Below are 18,992 nucleotides of genomic sequence, written 5' to 3' on the forward strand. Positions count from 1 at the left end.
AAACTTCTCAATCTATTTTCTCACTGTTGTATGGATTGAATAATTCTTACTGATCTATCTTCAAGACCACTGACTCTTTCCTTTGTCACTCCTTTCTGGTATTTAGTCTATCCCATAAGGTTTTATTTTGTTACTATATTTTTTGGTTCTGTAATTCCCACTGGTTGTACTATTTCTGTTTTGTTATTATTGATACTTTCTATTTTGTTTTGAGAGTTTCACAATTTCTTGTTCAAAGTTTTAAATAATATCTTATTTAAGGACTGTCCAATAATTCCAACATCTGTGTTATCTTATCATTGATGTCTGATGATAGTCTTTCCCCATGTATGCTGAGGTTTTTAAGGTGATTTGCACACTAAGTAATTTTGAATTGTATTCTAGACACTTTCAATATGATAAAACTCTGGTGTTGTTTAAATCCTATGGACCATATTGAGATTTTTGTCTTAGCAGACACTTGACCTCCTTGGGTTCAGACTACAAGTTCCAATCCACTTTCTGTGGGCTGGGTTGCAACATCACCTTTGTTTTCAAAGCATTTACAGTGTCATTTAGGTCTGTCTTGTGTGGGCGTGCCACTTAGTGGTCAGTTTGGAATCTAGGTGAAAATCCCTTTATTAACTCAGTTCTCAAAATCTTTGATATGTCATTAAGGACCAGATCCAGAATACACAGGTCAGGGTGAGCTCAGGAGTTCATACACAGATGTGTGGGGTTGCTTCCTGAGCTCCTTACTCTCCACTATTGCCCAGGTACTTCCTGGTTCCATAGGGCTCCCCTCTTCAGTCCTCTGTCCAAAAATTGCCACTTCTCTGATTATACTGTTATGTTGGAAGGATGGGGGAAGGGAGGAGTGGAAATCATTGGGATTTACCCTGCCCTCTTGGAGCTGCAGTTCCACTAAATTGAAAAGAAGGTTACTCTCCTTCAGAATGTTCTCTCTCATGGTTTTTCTTTATTGTCATGCACCCGGCACTGGATTGCCTGGAACTACAGTAATAGAGAACAAAAGGAAAGAAAATAGCTGAGGCATTTACCCTACTATCTCTGAGCTTTAGGAGATCTCATTTCTGCTGGTTGCCCTCAGATTAGAGGGATACTCATGGATCTCTCTCTGTTTGCATCATAGTGTTCACTTTGTGTTTCAGGCAGCATCGAGTTCAGGACAGAGGATACTTGAAAGGGAAAATGATAAAACCACCAGTTTGGTATTATTTCGATTCTGGTATTCTTCCTCAGTCTGCCTACCGATATTTACTTTCCAGAGACTTTTAATATCTATACCATGCAGTCTAAGTTTTATCATTGCATTCCATGGGAGACAAAGATTGGCATGTGTTTACTCCATCTTACCTGGAATCAGAACTCAGGACATATGTTTTTTGTCATCCAGGATGTTTCCTCCCCTGGCAACAGCCCCTTGATTTCTTTTTAGGCAACAGTCTCCTTCCCACTTTCAGCCCAGATGTTTCCAGAGGAGTAGGTCCCACTTATGGCTCAGGGTATGGCAAGTGATTTAGGCCTAAAACAATTCACTCAACACATTCTCCTGGCCAAATTGATTGGATTAGCATTGGACATACGACCCACTCAGAGCCAAGCTTTCTGCTGGAGTTTAGAGAAACAGCACCAGTTCTTCCTCTTCTAGATTTAAATCTGGACACCTTTAGGCCCAGGAGCTGCTGGTGGCTATATTGGAACCATAGGGGAAAGTTGGTGCAAGCAGAGGAAGGGAGAGAGGAAAAAACATACCCTGTTATCATTATTTGATCTTTGGGTCAAATGTTACCTGAAACCGATTAGATCTCTCCCTGAACCATCCAATAATTGGAGCCAATATATTCCCTCCTGTTGCTTACTGCACAATGAGCTGAATTTTCTGACCTTTGGAGGAGAAGTGTTTTTCATTTTATCGATACTTTCATTTTGCATTCCCTCACCTATTAAAAAAAACACTGACCAGTCATTACTTATATTTCTTTTTAAATATTTGCCTTACCTAAATGTGAGACAGGAATCCATCAAAATTCTAGAGGAGAACACAGGCAGCAACCTCTGTGACCTCGGCCACAGCAACTTCTTGCTAGACTGTCTCCAAAGGCAAGGAAAACAAAAACAAAAATGAACTATTGGGACTTCATCAAGATAAAAAGCTTTTGCATAGCAAGGGAGACAGTCAACAAAACTAAAAGGCAACCTAAGGAATGAGAGAAGATATTTGCAAATGACCTGTTAGATAAAGGGCTAGTATCCAAGATCTATGAAGAATTTGTCAAATTCAACACCCAAAAAACAAATAATCCAGTCAAAAAATGGGCAGAAGACATGAACAGACATTTTTCTCCAAAGAAGACATACAAATGGCCAACAGACACATGAAAAAATGTTCCACATCACTCAGGATCAGGGAAATACAAATCAAAACCACAATGAGATACCACCTCACACCTGTCAGAATGGCTAAAATTAACAAGTGAGGAAACAACAAATGTTGGCAAGGATGCAGAGAAGGGGGAATCCTCTTACACTGTTGGTGGGAATGCAAGTCGGTACAGCCACTTTGGAAAAAAGTGTGGAGGTCCCTTAAAAAGTTAAAAATAGAGCTACCCTACAACCCAACAATTGCACTACTAGATATTTACCCCAAAGATACAAATGTAGTGATCTGAAGGGGGACCTGCACCCCAGTGTTCATAGCAGCAATGTCCACAATAGCCAAATTGTGCAAAGAGCTCAGATGTCCATTGACAGATGAATGGATAAAGATGTGGTATATATATACAGTGGAATACTACTCAGCCATCAGAAAGGATGAATACTTAACTATTTACAGCAACATGGATGGAACTGGAGGGTATTATGCTAAGCAAAACCAGTCAGTCAGTCAGAGAAAGACAATTATCATATGGTTTCACTCATATGCGGAATATAAGAAACAGTGCAGAGGATCATAGGGGAAGGGAGGGAAAATGGAATGGGAAGTCATCAGAAAGGGAGATGAACCATGAGAGACTCTTAACTATAGGAAGCAAACTAAGGGTTGCTGGAGGGGAGGTGGGTGGGTGGATGGGGTAATTGGCTGATGGGCATTAAGGAGGGCATGTGATGTGGTGAGCACTGGGTATAATACTGAACTGATAAATTATTGAACACTACATCTGAAACTAATGATACGGGCTAGTTGAATTTAAATTTTAAAAAATGAAAAAAAAATAAAGTATTTGCTTTTACCTTTTCCTTATGGACCTCAGCAATCTTGTTATCCACATGTCCATTTAATGTGATGAGATGTCAATAAACCCAGATTCCTCTGGAAAGTTGTGACTATGAACAGGTGTTAGGTATTGTCAAATGCCGAGAGCTCACAAAAAGACATTTCATCTGACGGTTTCTCCACTATTCCTGATGGAATATGTGTTATGAGATGGAAGGTGGGGACAGGTTGAAAGATGAGAGAGATGAGTATATAATGTTGTAGTAATATACTACAAGCTTTCGCTGAATTGTATCTGTTTGAGGTATCCCAGCGAACTTTATAACCTTTCTCTAATAAAGAGGTAAACCTCATGGTATCAGTAAAATCTCCCAGGATGCTGCAAAAGCTGACTGATATCTCTCATCTCTGTGCTAGAGTTCAAGGGATATTGCACTCTCTTGAGGAGGGGGTGGCCTGGTAACAAAGTCCTTAAGGTGACTTAACCAATCACTTAAAAAACTGACATTTTTTCATGTGTCTGTTAGCCATTTGTATGTCTTCATTAGAAAAGTGTCTGTTCATATCTTCTGCCCATTTTTTGATTTGTTTATTTGTTTCTTGTGTATTGAGTTTGAGAAGTTCTTTGTAGATCTTGGATACTAGTCTTTTATCTATAGTGTCATTTGCAAATATCTTCTCTCTCCCATTCCGCGGGCTGCCTCTTAGTTTTTTTGACTGTTTCCTCGGCTGTGCAGAAGCTTTTTGATCTTGATGAAGTCCCACAAGTTCATTTTTTTCTTTTGTTTCTCTTGCCTTTGGAGATGTGTCATGAAAAAAGTTGCTGTGGCTGATGTCAAAGAGGTTGCTGCCTATGTTGTCCTCTAGGATTTTGATGGATTCCTGTCTCACATCAAGGTCTTTCATCCATTTGGAGTTTATTTTTGTGTATGGTGTGAGAGAGTGGTCAAGTTTCATTCTTTTGCATGTAGCTGTCCAATTTTCCCAGCACCATTTATTGAAGAGACTGTCTTTTTTCCACTGGATGTTTTTTCCTGCTTTGTCAAAGATTAGTTGCCCAAAGAGCTGGAAATTGGTATAGCCACTTTGGAAAACAGTGTGGAGTTCCCTTAAAAAGTTAAAAATTGAGCTACCCTATGATCCAGCAATTGCACTACTGGGTATTTACCCCAAAGATACAGACACAGTGAAGAGAAGGGCCATATGCACCCAATGTTCATAGCAGCATTGTCCACAATAGCTAAATAGTGGAAGGAGCCGAGATGCCCTTCAACAGATGACTGGCTTAAGAAAATGTGGTCCATTTATACAATGGAATATTACTCAGCCATCAAAAAGCACGATTTCACAACATTTGCAGCAACATGGACGTGACTGGAGGAGATTATGCTAAGTGAAATAAGTCAAGCAGAGAAAGACAATTATCATATGGTTTCACTCATTTATGGAACATAAGAAATAGCAGGGAGATCAGTAGGAGAAGGAAGGGAAGAATGAAGGGGGGTAAACAGAAAGGGGAATGAACCATGAGAGACTGTGGACTCTGGGAAACAAACTGAAGGCTTCAGAGGGGAGGGGGTGGGGGACTGGGATAGGCCAGTGATGGTTATTAAGGAGGGCACGTATTGCATGGTGCACTGGGTGTTATATGCAAATAACGAATCATGGAACACTACATTAGAAACTAAGGATATACTGTATGGTGACTAACATAACATAATAAAAAATTATTATAAAAAAAATAAAAAATAAAAATTTGAAAGTAAAACAAAAAACAAAAAACCTGACATTTTAATCCAGACCTGCCTGACTCCAAAGCACTTTATTTATCCTTGAGATTACATGAACATGTAAAACACCACCACCACTCAGAAGCACACATTTGAGCAAAACAACCTGTTGTCAGTGTTCATCTCCTTCTATGCCACAAATTATTGCATTGACATCATGGAGACTGTAGTCTCTTCCATAGTGGCCGTAGAGACCATAATAGATTAAACATGCCGGATATTCTTTGCTATCCCTTCCATTAAAAGGTGGGGATATTAATATTGGCTGTCCTTGGTGACTTGCTAGACCAATAGAATGCAGCAGAAATGATATTTTGGGACTTTTGGGACTAGGTCATAAAAAGCCTTGCAGTTTCTGTCTGAGTCTTGAAACACCCTCTCTCTCAGAGCCCTGAGCTGCCATGTAAGAAGCCCAAGTACACCGAGACTGTCACGCCGAAGAGACCAATGTAGGTGATCCTGTTGACAATCCCCATTAGACGCAGCCAACAAGGCACCAGAAATGTGAATGTGAATCTATCTTGACCTCTTCTTTGCTATTTTGTGAGATTTCCTAACAGGAATTTTCTCACAGATTGAAGGATCTGTCATGTCCAAGTGCCCTGGATGCAAGGATACACCTCAGCCATCTTCTGTCCAGGGCATTGGGTTTGTTTGCCATTTGCAGAAATCTCCTGAGCGTCCTGTTCCTACTCTCAGGGAAGCTCCTTCTAGTGTTTGTGTCACCCTTCCTCCCATTTCACCTAGTTCTCAGCACCAGCTTCCACCCATTCCCCTCTGGGGTAGCCTAGCTTCATTCTCCTCTATTAGAACCATTTGCTTCCCATCAGTGTTGGGGTGCAGGTGGTGATCCTGTGGTAAGAAGACTTTGGACTTCTTGAAAATACAATGGTTTGGTGAAGTGGGGCAGGGGAAAAGGTTTGCTGTGTTCTCCCCTGATGAGTCCATAAGAAGGCAGCAAAGCAAAACCAAAATAAATAAACATAAGCCACCAGTTAGAGTTTTCTCTAGTCTCTAATTAGTTCTTAGGATAAACACCCCATCAGGGTCTCCAGGTTTTGGCAATGTCCAGAATTGAATGATACGCCAAAGAAAATGCCACAAAAGCTCTCAGAAAACTGCCAGTCTTATTGGAGAAATGGATCTCATATACAAAGCAGCATCTTTCACCATGGAAGTCTTTCTTCTAGGTGAAGGCACTGTTAGACCCATGAGTAAGACACAGCCTCAATTCCCAAAGAACTCACAATTTTGTTGGGGCAACAAGACATGCTCCCAAGACAATCAAAAGGCAGTACACTTCAATGGGTGTATGATTAAATGATAAAAAGGTGTGGGAGAGACAGCTATGTCTTCTCTGGACTTGTAGGAAAGCTATTTGAAAACCACCTTAGAAAGGGAATGCAGTTTCTACAGCTTCTCTCAAATTGCCACTTTGCCCAGATGACCTCTTTATGATCTGGAGAAAATCTGCCTCTGAGAATTTGTAGTGTATGTTTTTCACTGAGTGATGGGATGGGCACTTCTGCATTCTGAGAGGACAGACCAACAGTAGACAAAGTAGAAAGGATCTATGCATGATTCTCAGCTTGGCTTGGTTTCATCTATTAAGTACATAGTTTTCTTTCATCCTAGCAAGTCCTCCGAAGTCCTCCAAAGTGCCCACAAGCCACTGGGTGAAAAAAATGTCAGCAGCCCTGCAAGGAGGAGAATATCTTTTCCTTTTTGAGACATAGTATAATGAGTGCTTGCAAATGTGAGTTCTGGATTCAGACGCCTTGAGTTTGAATCTCTGTTTCTCCACTCATTAGCTATGTGATCTTGGGCAAGTTAATTAATATCTTTTTACTTCCTCTGAAAAAAAAAGTACATAAAAATTCCTCCCTTACAGGGTTTCTTGAGGATTAAATTTAGTTAATACATATAAATACATTTAGAATGGTGGCTAGCACATAGTAATTGTTCAATAAATGCCCACTATTAGTATTCTGGCTATTTTCTCTTTGAGGATATCTCTGAAGAACAAGCAATCTCTGATAGGTTTTCAGGGGGGACTCTAATAAACAAAATGAGAATGAATAGATATGATAACCTTTGGAAGCTTAAAGGAGAGGGTATTAGGACATATTGAAAATAATGTTGCCTTACCTGGCAAGTATGAAGCATACAGAACTCACTATCCCAGGAGGTTATATAAGCCAAAAATGTAAATAGAATCAAGGAGAGATGAAATAAAACTCTGAGTGGTAGGACATAAAATTAGGACATGCTGAACTTCTGAGGCACAGAAAGCACCTGTCATTTCCATAGCACTCCCCTTGGTGCCGCCATTACAGAGAGCCAGCTGGATTAAAGAAGGGCCCGGCCTCACAGGAAATCTGTTTAGGTAGAGCTTGAAGAGGTTAGTGCTTTGACAGCTGAAGCTTTGCAAAGCTCAAAGCTGGAAGCCCCACACCTGCCTGCCCAGAGAGGGTACTCACAAAGATTTTGTTAAGTAAAAGAGCTCTCCAAACTCTGGAACCCATGCTGGCCCCAAGACAGTGAAAGAAGCCTTGTTTTAGGAGTTTCGATCATGGTGGCACTATTTTTGATCGTCTACCCTGCAGGTATCCCCTCTTTTTCCTTGCAGAGATGACCTTGAGTGTGTTCAGGTATCAGGGCACCCTATATTAAGTTCCAGGGCTTACATCATGATTGGTCTAGACAGTTATGGTCATCCCACCTCCCCTTTACTTGTGAGCACATGATCTGGATCTGGCCGAGGTGACATCAGAGGGACTCAGCTGAGAAGCTTTTGGTAAAGATTTTACTCTCAGATTTAAAAAAAAACAAAAAACAAAACAAAAACAAAAACAAACCCCTGCAAGTTTTATTCCTTCCTACTTTCAACATCATTATGTGAAGGTGTGATATGTGGGGCTACTACATCCTTTTGCAGTCATGAGGGAAATTGAAAACGTGTTCAGCCAGGGTCCTAACTTTGGTGAGCGACTGAGACAACCTTAGGACAGCCTACTTCCAGACTTTGTATGTGAAATTACTAATTACCTGTATTGTGTATAAACCACTTGTAACTGGGTATTTTACCACTTGCAGATAAAGGCATCCTAAGTGATGTAATTAATGTGTATGTTTTGTTCATCATCAACTAGTGCAGTGCTTGGTAAATGGTTAGAAGTTCAATAATCATTTATTGAATTAGTGAAGGACAGAACTGTCCCATCTTATTGGTGAGCCTACTCTGTGCTGGTTCTGGTGGTGAGGCCCCAGGAGGCTATCTGAGCCCTTGCCTGGGTAACCTGCCTGCAGTGGCAGTTACTGGTCCACTGAGGCTTTTCTTGCTCCTACCAGTTCTTTTGGGCTGAGTTATGCCGGTGGTCAGTAGTGGCTCCTAGCTTTCCCTGAGACCAGCTTCTGTCCAGATTGTGAAAGGATGGCCTGCTTTCATACCTTCTGTTGCTGAGTTCCTACTGGAGAGGATCTGTGTGTTACCTTCTGCTGACCTGCCCAGCCATAGACCACCTGCCTAGATTGCTAAATTTTGTCTATTTTGGGGGGATCTATTCCCACATCTTGAAGACTATCTTACCTGCCTCCCCAAAGTACACCCCCACCCCTACCCCAGCCCAGCTCTCACCACCATCTCTTGTATCTTGTCTAGAACTGGCAGTTGTGACCCATTTTCATTACCCAGTTCCCACTCCCACCCCCTGATCTGATATGGTCTGTTCTATCACAGACTTCCCAAACCCTGGGGAGTGTTCCTCTTGATATACTCAGAAGTCTTTTCTCTCCTCATCAGACAGAGTATGGTCAGATGCTATTGAACAATGACAATAATTGCTGTTTCTGCAGGCTAGGAAACTTCACCTGTGATTGTGTAATGTCAAGTAGAAGCTGAGCTAGAATAAGAATAAAAAAATTATCCTCTGCTCATTTTTCACTTCTTGGATTAAAGAAAGAGTCCCAGGCTTTTTGAAATCCCTATACAAGGACATTTCAGCCTCACTATTTATAAAATCAAAGAAAGTAAGCTTATTTTCAATCTTACTAAAGTTCCTGAGAATTAGGAATGATGGAAATGTTTTATAAATTATAAACTTAGATGGCCTGCCAAAAATAAAACCTACCCAAATGCCCATCACCAATAGAAGGGTAGTTCACCTGTGGCATATGTACAGAACATTAGTTCGATGAGAATGAATGATCTACAGCCATGTGGAAGAATTTCAAACTGTAGTATTGAGTTAAAGAGGTCAGACACAAACATGTTATATTTGCTTAAAGTTCAAAAAGACGCAAACCAAATATATGTTATTAAAAGTCAGGACAGCAGTTACCCTTGTGAGACTCGAAGGTTGTGATGAGAAGGGAGCATGAGGGGGGCATTTGAGGTTCCGGTCATGTTCTACTTTTTGTTCTGGGAGCTGTTACATGGATGTGTTTAGTTTGGAAAAATTCAACAGGCTCGACACTTAGGATATGAGCACTTCTCTATATATGTTATAATTCATTGAAATGTTCAAAAATAGTTATGTGGCAAGGAAACAAGGCCTGGATCAGAAAGCAAGCACAGATTCACAGAATCCTAGTGGCAAAAATAAAGCCCCTCATTTTAAAGAGGGGAAGGCTGAGTGCTCTGGAAATCCAATGAATCATTGGCGATCATATCAATGGGTCAATAGTTATGTCAGACATTGTGCCCACATCTGATTCCAGCCCACGGCTCTCTCATTGAGTGGGCATAAAGGAACTTAGATTGTGACCAGAAATCGAGTGATATTTCCTTCTGTGCATCTTTATTTCTTTTTGTTGGATTTGCTTGTGAGTCAGGGTTGGGGGAATTGTATAGGCATATTCATTACTAAGAGACATCTTTGTGGCTTAGCTGAGGTATGTAGAGAATAGCACAGATGAGCAGGCCTGGCCGTCACACAGGACCCCAAGCTCAGAAGGCTCCAACCTCGGTTTAATGCTCTGTTGTTTCCATCTTGAAATCCTTACTAATTTTTAAACAAAGCACCTAGCATTTTCATGTTGTATTGGTTCCCACAAATTATGTAGCTAGTCCTGCAGATAAATGTTGCTTTGTGTAAAGCAGGTGATATGCAAGTCAAGTATTTGTAATCAAGACTTATTTTAAGTGATCGAGGGAAATTTGTTATTTAAAAGTAAATCCTATACAATAACAAATCAGTTTTATATGAAAAATAATAACCTAATATATGTATTTTTTTGCTAAATGTCTATGCCACCAGTTAACTTAAAATGAGAGATCACATGGAAAGTGAAATAATAAATAAGAGTCTTGGAGTCATCTAATTTAAGAGCTGGGAAGAGAGCTTTAAAATAATCCGTTCCTCTTATTTAGCAGATGGAGAAAATGAAGTTTAAAGAAGGGAGTGATTTGCAAAGGAATTGAGTCAACTATGTAGGTGGAAGTCAATCAAAATTGATCTGCATAGTGCAATATTTGAAGACTCAGTGATATTTGGAAATTTCTGGCAAAGTTTCTGGAGCACTTCTTTTTCCATCCAAGAAAAAGCCTCTTAGCCAGGCCAAAACATTAAACCTTGCTTTATGCAGAATCATTTGCTGGAGAGAAAGCATACAGGGAAATTGATTACATTTTGTATAAAATAATTACCTTAATGTAGCATCTGCCATATACAGTGTTCACTTGGAAACAGAAATGGCTGTCAGAATGGCTCTGCCACAAACAGTTTGTTAGCATCAACTTGACCCAACTCAGAGTCTGCCACATGCAGATACCAGTATCCAACAAAGACGCTGGCATGTGTCTGAAGCACTGGGCTTGCATCTCAGCCCACCTCTGTTTGGCTTCACTGAACAGATTTAGGTGGCTGGATCATGGCTTTGTTCTGCTTTAGATCAATGACGTTTCTGAATCCAGAGTAAATATGAATGGATTAAAGTTTTTAAGTAGCTGGTATGGGCCAGGACTTCTGCTAGGTGACAGGATGGAACATGCCTCTGTTCTCAGGAAGTCCACAGCCTGGTCAGGGAAGCAGGCACAGTTACAACTCAAAGCAGTGAGTGCAACAGTACAGATACACAAGCGGTAGTGGGATAGTGGGGCTACTTGGTGGAGCCTGCAGCAACGTGGGCAGCAAAGAAGTGCTTCCTGGTCGAAAAGGATGAGTAGAAGTTAGCCTGATGAGGGCCCAGGAGGGGGATGACCTGGCACGTGGGGTGAAGAACTCCAGGAAAGAGTGGGAACAGAACCAGTGAATGGTTTTGTATCGGGAAGTGATTGATGCTTCAGAGAGATTATTGTGGCAGCAGCAGGGACAATGGATAGTGGGTGGTGAAGGGCAAGAAGGCAGGCAGTGGTTCAGGTAGGCAATGATGAGAGTCTGAGATATGAGTTCCCCTCACTCCATATAAAAGGTGTCTGAAAACAGTGGGCAGTGAAGTTATCAGGATTTGGTTATCTATGATTGCAGAGGTTAGGAGAAAAGAAAAGGAGGCTCTCTTTTATAGCCAATGTGGTGTGGACATAGTGGTGCCATCACCTATCATAGACCTTCAAAGGAGGAACTAAAGGGAAAGATGGTCCATTCTTGAAGATGCTGAGTTTGGGGTAGCTATGGAACATCTAAATGGCTAACTTTCACCATTGCCAGCAGGAACATTTGAACCTTTTCTTAAAGTTGTCTAAATATGTGTTTCTCTTCATTGGATAAATGAGTTCAAGGCACATGTGTGCATAGAATATGCAATATCATGCATCTTCAGTTCAAGTGAACATATCATTAAGCATTCATTTTTAAACCAGGTCTAGAGAGAAGAGAGTAGGGAAGTTAGAATACTGAAATTTTTTTGCTTAAAGGAGCCACAGTAATCACATTCCACATGAAGCAAGTGGAGCTCAGTGAGACTAAGTGGCTCTCCAGCGGTCTTCTAGGTAAGTGCCAGAGTTGGGACTCCAGCCTGGTGCTCTATCCCCAGCCCCATGAAATTCACCTGTCTAAAGTTTGCTACTTGTGTGTTTCCCACACCAACCTCCCATTTTACAGGGGTACTTTGAAGAACTATCTCCTTCTAGCCTCTATATCTGCTTGCCACCTAATAATCGTTCTATTTCTCCCTCCAACTCAGGTCCTAATTTTATTCCTGGCTTCTCTCCCCTGCTTGCTTTAATGTTTCTTTGAGGAGTGCCTCAGAGAAAGTCCTCCTGACCTGTTAGTTGATTACATGGTTTCCAGTGAAGTTGGAACCCTGCTGAACATTGTCAGTTATGGTGGTCTGGTTGCCTTTGTTTGCTACGAGGGCAAGCAAGGTCTTGAACAGTTAAAGGCCCAGGAGAAGGCAAAGCAGGAAATTCTGGATCAGCATGTCCTTCCAAAAGTTTTTTTTCAGTGAGAGAAGCGGTATTATCAGAATTCAAGTTAAGCAGGTGTTAGCATCCACTAGGAGTACTTTTGAAGTAATACTCAGGAATTGTTTTTGAATAATTCTGCCTGGGCCTTTAAAATCACACTCCATCCTAAATTCTAAGAAGGCAAATTATTAGGTGTTATTGTCAAGGCTTCGTTTTACATAAAACTTATGGTTATTGGGAGCCCCTTATACCATCAATATGTACAGCAGAGTTGTGTCCAAATTATAGAAATCAGCATGGAATGTTTCTTTCCAAAATGATTATAGATTTATGGTAGAATATTTGCATGGGGGGATAAGTTTCTCTGTCCCTGGATCTTTGATGTTTTACTCAATCCTTTCTTCTGGTGGGGAGGGGAACGTTAAGCATAAAGTAATATCAAAGTTAGACTGTGGGAAGTCTTCAATATTGGCAAGAGGGAGCCAGTATCGTCTGTCTTATTGTGGTTCTACTCTAAAGAATTTAAAGCTGTGGGAAAAAAGATTTGTCAGCATGGCAACCATGGAGACCAAAGAAAGTGCCATGGCCAAGAGCAGTGGAAAAGGAAGAAGGGAGGGAAGGCAAAGCTTCATGTGAGCAGACCTCAGTACAAAAGGGGAACTATAAAAGCATTTTGACATCCTCTATGCTCTGAGCATGTTATAGATTCACCTTGAATAAGACTGGGCTCGTTTTGGTGAAGGATTCTGTCTACACACACCTCACTATGCAATGCGACAGGGTTCTAGTTGCTTTTATGACATGCTGGTAAGGGCCATGATATGATATATGGAGATGTTGAGCCCTTGGTCAGGAATGCATAGTAATAATGTAAATTAAACACTTTCATTCATTTACCATCTACTATGTGCTGAAAACCATCCTAGCTGTGTAGCCTTACCAAAATCTCATAGTCAGGGCATGGTGTCCAGACCAGAACCCAGGTCACAGGGCTTCCATGTCAGAGCTCTTTCCATTGTACTCGATTGTCTAGTGTTTGTAATCTAGTATGGAGGTGTGTGTGCACGTGTAAATGGAAAAGCTGCCAAAACTCCAAAGAATGAATCTCAGGTGGTAGAATATTATGCATCAGAAGACTGGGACTTTATCCAACTTTCTGAAAAATAGTGCCAGCTAGGAAGGCTGCTCTGCCCAGGTTAAGGATATGCTGTGGAATGTGGTTGTTGGGAAGATTCAGGATGACAAATGGTAAAGAGCCTGGCACACAGTGTGATTAATAAATGAACCAATGTATAATAAATTAATAAAATATAAGCACTAGAGGGCTTCTCACACTGCATATTTGAAGCCCTCCTTCTGTACTGCCCCACCCCATGAAGCCACTAAACACAGTACTTATCATCATTTGATAGGCTATGGAGATCATAATCATCTTCCTTGAGAATCCTGGGGGTGCCCTAGTTTTGAAAACCCAGGGGACAGATTTGTGGCTATTTCTGTCAGGCTCAAGGCGTTCATCAGGTAGGTCCTGGACAACCTTGCTCAGTCCTAAATTTATTTTCCACTACTGATATTCTCATGCAGGGCTGGGGCAGGAAGCTTGCTTCCACATGTAACTTTCCAATCCCAGAGCACAAAGTGGGTAGAGACCTGTTCTGGCTGCCTGCCTTTGACTCTACTTTCTGCCCAAGCATTAAAAACCTCTTCACTTCAGGTGTATCTAAGACTCACATCCTGAGGGCTACATAGTTTCAACTCCCACCTACTGTACTATCTAAAGTCTTTGCTTCTGGTTCCTGGGAATTTCCTTTTCTTGTTTGCATTCATATTAAAGTGAAATCTTGTTAAGAATGCTCAGTTTAGGCCCCTCACCGAATGGCCTCTGGCCCACTGGAAGCTTAGGTAACCAACCCTGGACTTGTTTGAATCCAGACTTCCCTAAATCAGAGACAGGAAAAGAAAGAATTTACACTCTGCCCCATAGGCCAAGTTCTTTAGATTTGTAACAGAGAGACCTGCTGAACTCATACCTGAATGAGGCCACATGCCTCTCCCAGATAAACGACAAGTCCAGCTTTGTTTCAGACTGCGTTTGGTCATCTTTGTTTCTTACTGTAGTCTATCACATATGCTTTCTGTATATTTGGAACACTCCATCCTAAATTCTAAGAAGGGGTAGGGTTTGCTAACATCTGCTAGGTCTGCTAGGTCTAAGAAGGGGTAGGGTTTGCTAACATCTGCTAGGTCTGCCACCTTATCTAGATGTGTGGGTAACACTATAGCATTTGCAATGTTGGCTCACATTATAATACTCCACAAAGACCCTGAAGGTCAGGGGAATACAGCCACAAGTAATTGAACGAGTGCCCAAAGCATCTTTTCTAAGATGTAGAAAGGCTCTCAGCTGCTCTGGCCAAGGGCATGGTTTGCTCTTCAACCCAAAGTCATAGAGGCAGAAGGGCAACTTTCTGTGTAGTCAGGAATCTGGGTTCCTCCATCAGCAACCATATGCATTTGGGAACATTCATCAGCTAAAGAACTCGCTGAGCTGGAGAAAGAGACTTTCACAGGACAGCTCAAAATATTTTTTAAACTTATGGAAAACTGGTAGTGACTTTCTTAATGTGCCAGCTGCTGACAAGCATTTTTGTTTAAAGATATACCAGGTGGAAAATAAAATGTTTCAAGGAACATTTCAGTGGATAAAAGTTGGCTGTTCCAGGTGTCACTTGAAACAAAAGTCACTCTCAGTAAAAGGGGGGCACCAACAGTGACTACTACAATATTCATTCCCAAGCCTATTCCCCGTAGGCTTTTCTTCTCAGGAAATTCAACAGTCCCCTTAAAATAAGAGTGCAGCTGATATCTACATTAGTTTCTTAGTCTTGAAAAATACTTTGTCTCTGAAATATGCATCGAGGCAGAGGAAGGCCCTCTACCCACTTTGTACCCCTAACTTGGGCCTGATAGCACCCTTCTATATGAAATTGTATTTTTATTACAATAATAATGATGCAACATACCACACACATATGTTTTGCTCTTCCTCAGAGTAAAAACTAAAATCTTGTGTACCCCTAACTTTTGTGGGGTCTAATGCAAGAGCACCACTGAAGGCCTATATATCATATATCAAAGTATTTAAAAGATATAAATCATGCTAACAAACTGTTAAATAAATTGTATCTATCTACATTTACATATATGCATTCATAGCATCCTGGAAGGCCAAATTTGAGTTTATAATTTTCAGATCTCTTGAAGTTCCATGCTGGAATGAGGTGGCCAGGGGACCCCTCCAACCTATGGCCCACCTCCCCACCTCTTCCCACACCCAGTCTAATCTGTTCTGTGAAGGAATTGTCCACTAGTGTATTAGTCTACTTGGGGTGCCATAACAAAACACTACAGACTGGGGGATTAAATAACAGAAATTTATTCTCTTATAGTTCTGGAGGTTGGAGGTCCCAGATCTAGGTGTCAGCTAATTTGGTTCATGCCTTGAAGATGGCTGCCTTCTTGCTGCTTACACACATGGCCTTTCCTCTGTGGCACACAGAGAGTGGGAACTCTCTTGTCTCTTCCTCTACTTTGAAGAATACCGGTCCTTTTGGATTAAGGCCCTACCCTTATGACTTCACTTAATCTTTTTTTTTTTTTAAGATTTTATTTATTCATTTGACAGAGGGAGAGAGAAAGAGAGAGAGATTGAGAGAGCACAAGCAGGGGGAGTAGCAGGCAGAGGGAGAGGGAGAAAACAGGCTCCCCGAAGAGCAGGGAGCCCAATGTGGGACTTGATCCCAGGACTCTGGGATTATTACCTGAGCTGAAGGCAGAAGGTTAACCGCCTGAGCCACCCAGGCACCCCAACCTCACTTAATCTTTACTACCTCTGAAGGGCCCTCTCTTCAAATACAGTCACATTGGAGGTTAGGACTTCTTCTTTTTTTTTTTTTTTTTTAAGATTTTATTTATTTATTTGACAGAGACAGCCAGCGAGAGAGAGAACACAAGCAGGGGGAGTGGGAAAGGAAGAAGCAGGCTCCCAGCAGAGGAGCCTGATGTGGGGCTTGATCCCAGAATGCCAGGATCACGCCCTGAGCCAAAGGCAGACACTTAACGACTGAGCCACCCAGGCACCCCGGAGGTTAGGATTCGACATATGACTTTGAGGGGGATACAGCTCCGTTCATAACAGCAAGCTTGCAGACATTCAAGCCTGGACATCCAAGCTCTATCTACACAGCTTGTCAGCAGTCATTTTTTGGCTACCCATTAGGCCTTGAGGTGCTCATATCAGCAACATGGTCTACTCTTACAAAGATTAACCTAGAGAAAAAGGCTGTAGCCTGGAAAATGGACTAGGGAATTTTTGGACATGGATTTTTGAGGTCCCAGAACTTGAACTGGATTAGTCCCATGCAGTGATGGAAATATTCTGTTTGGCCTGTCCAGTATGGAAGTAGTCACTGGCCACTTGTGGCTACTGAGTACTCAAAATGGGGTTATTATGACTAAGGAGCTGAACTTTAAATTTTATTTAACCTTAATTTAAATTTAAATTGCCACATTTGACTGGTGGCTACCATACTTTTCCGTGAAGATCTAGAAGTTGGGGAGCACGCTCTGTTCAATCGTGTCCTCTGGCCCCACAGACTTCTTATCCTGTGGGTATGTAGCAGATTGTATTTTCATATATGGCCAAACCTATATATTTATCCCATCCCACATGCTTTTCTTACAATATGAGTGACATATATTTTTACCAAGAGGTGGGGTCTCTGTTTCCCCCTAGGCAGGTGATTGGGACTGCCTAGACACAGGAAGTATGTAGAAGTGATAATATGTGACTTCTAAAGTTAGGTCATAAAAATGGCACAGCGTCTGGCCCACTCTCGCTTGTGCTCACAATTTCTCTGTCTCTCTCTCTCTGTCTCTGTCTCTCTCTCTCTCTCTCACACACACACACACACACATGCGTGCGCATACACACACACACACACACACACACACACGCACTTTCTCTCAGAACTTCTTGCTTTTAAAACTATGGATATAAGCAAAGACCACCCAAATGAGAACAAGCAAAGGCAATTTAATTCAGAGCTTGTGTAGTTAGGGAGTCAGCCACCATCTCTGTTTTGCAGAGATTCAAAGGCAAGTAGAGGAGTGGAAAGGTATAAAATGGAAAAAAGGGAGGCTTCAGGTGTGCCCTAATTAGAAGTTTTTGCCATGGGGAAGCTGTTGGGCTAACTAGAAGTAAGGCATGCTATGTGATTGGTTTTCTCTGTTGGCCTAAGTTGGAAATGGAAGTAAGATTAAGGAAGCCATCAGTTATTCATCAAAGCCCTGGACATTTTGGGTTAATTGCTACAGATGCTGTGGTTGACTTTCTGGGCTGGTTGCTGCAAGTTGTGGGTCAGAGTTCTATTTTCATGTATGACCTAATCATCATCCATTTGTATATTCAGTCTCTCAGAACCCAGCCATCATCTCGTGAGGGAGCTTCCCACGTGAAGAGGACCTAAGGTCTTATAGCAGCCAAAACCAACTTGCCAACTCTGTGAGTGAACCACCTTGGAAGTATATCCTCTAGTCCAAGACAAGCCTTCAGATGACTACAGTCTCAGCTGACATCTGACTATAACCTCATGAGAGACGTTGAACCAGAACCACCCCGGTAAGCTACCCCAAACTCAAAACCCACAGAAACCATGAAAGATAAAAATGATCGTCCTGTTAACCCATTGAGTTTTACGGTGATTTTCTATGCAACATTAGATACCTCAGGAAGGAGAAGAGTGTAGCAGAAAAAGGGCGATCCCAGAACCCTCAAAGGTATGGCCCCAAGATGGGGGGCTTCTAGTGCCTGGATCTAAGGGCGGTACTGATGAAAGGGTTTTGTTTTGGTACCTAGGTATTTCCTAGGGAAGGATGGGCTTATTTATACAAAAGAGGAACTTGGAGGACTCCTTAGGGGGTTTGAGATCAGGAAATTGTCTTACAAAAGCTGTAACAGAAGAGCCTTTTTTCTGGAGTGCACAAACTAAAATGTAATGACACCATTTATGTGCTTGATTGTGTAAACATAAAAAATGTACATATTTTGGGATAGTCACAGTGGAAGGAGATCTGCTTAAGCCAATGATGCTGTCTGTCACTTTCCAAAATGCCTGTGAAACTTCTCTTTCGGAATTGCCCACCAAGCTGGATTATGAGCTTCCTGTGAAACCAGACTCATCAGTCAAACTGAGACTTGGTTTGTGACCCCAGACAGCATTTCCCAGCTTGATCACTCAACCTACTTCACAGACTTTGCTCTGAATGGCTTAGAATTGTTTCCAAAACTCACATCCCCCCACCCCTCCCCGAGGCTATATGTCAGAGTTATCTTTCTAAAACACATCCTGGATCATGTGCTTCACTGGCTCTTGGTTGCATAGAGAATTAATACCCAGCTTCTCGGCCGGATTTGCAAAACCTTCTATAATATACAACCCCCACCTCACTTTCCAGGTCTATCTTCCCAGAACACATGATGAGCTTGCCATTTACAGGTGACAGGTGCATTTACTGAGCCCTTATTATGTGCTCCACACTGTGCTAAGAGCTTTATATCACATCTCATTTTCTCTTTATA

General features: G+C 41.6%; 1 protein-coding gene across 1 annotated transcript in view; it reads left to right on the forward strand.

The window, feature by feature from the left end:
* Window positions 1-18,992, forward strand: part of TMEM108 (transmembrane protein 108) — a 673,892-nt gene that overhangs the window by 123,652 nt on the left and 531,248 nt on the right. Inside the window, exon 3 of the mRNA XM_087870206.1 lies at window positions 17,824-18,032. The gene's annotated coding sequence lies outside the window, so the exon portion shown is untranslated. The remainder of the gene's footprint in view (window positions 1-17,823; window positions 18,033-18,992) is intronic.

This window comes from Ursus americanus, chromosome 20, assembly GCF_024610735.1.
Source record: "Ursus americanus isolate L20-20 chromosome 20, mUrsAme1.1.p, whole genome shotgun sequence".
Classification (NCBI taxonomy): domain Eukaryota; kingdom Metazoa; phylum Chordata; class Mammalia; order Carnivora; family Ursidae; genus Ursus; species Ursus americanus.